Raw genomic sequence first — 831 nt, forward strand, 5'->3', positions numbered from 1 at the left:
AGAGGCAGGCCATCTCGACCCTTTTAGTCCGTGCAATCGAACACATAATCTCCCCTAGTCCCATATACCCTGCGCTCAGACCAGGAGGAGAAACCATTCCCTTCCCATCCATATAACTATCCAATTTATTTTTAAATGATAAAAACGAACCTGCCTCCACCACCTTCCTGTGGAAGCTCATTCCACACAGCCATACCACTCTCTGAGTAAAGAAGTTTTTTCCCTCATGTTACCCCAAAACTTCAGTCCCTTAATTCTCAAGTCATGTCCCCTTTCGAGGGATGACTTTCAATAGATCGCAGCGAGCATTTGGGGACATCGCAGGCGTCAGCACACCCGAAGTGCAATGGGATAGCCTCGTCCTGGGAGAACCACCTCGGTGATCATGGTGTCTCCCCTGCCAGGTAAGTAGAATTGATCAATTCAATTCAATCCAAAAAGCATGCAATGCTAGATAATGTGACTCCTACAACTGAACCTAGATATCCAAATAGGAGGAGAAACCAATTAGATGCCACACAGTAAGCACAAGCAAAGGCAACACAGTAATGCAGCGCCAGAGACCTGCGTTCAATCCTGACTTTGCCTGCTCTGCTTGCCTGTACGGAATTTGTACATTCTCCCCATGACCATGTCGTTTTTCTCTGGGTGCTACCGATTCCTCCCACATTCCAATGACATACAGTTTTGTAGGTTAGTTGGCTTTGGTCAAATTGTAGTAGAGTATGGGGTGATCGAAAGTCGGCATGGACACAGTGGGACCAAGGTCCTGTTTCCACATTGCATCTCTAAAATTTAAAGTCTAAAGTGCCATAGTCATGCGACAGCAAA

General features: G+C 46.2%; 1 pseudogene; it reads right to left on the reverse strand.

Moving 5' to 3' along the window:
* Positions 1–294: 294 nt before the first annotated feature.
* Positions 295–412, reverse strand: LOC129696770 (U1 spliceosomal RNA; annotated as a pseudogene).
* Between the last annotated feature and the right edge of the window lie 419 nt (positions 413–831).

This window comes from Leucoraja erinacea, chromosome 4 (assembly GCF_028641065.1).
Source record: "Leucoraja erinacea ecotype New England chromosome 4, Leri_hhj_1, whole genome shotgun sequence".
Lineage (NCBI taxonomy): Eukaryota > Metazoa > Chordata > Chondrichthyes > Rajiformes > Rajidae > Leucoraja > Leucoraja erinaceus.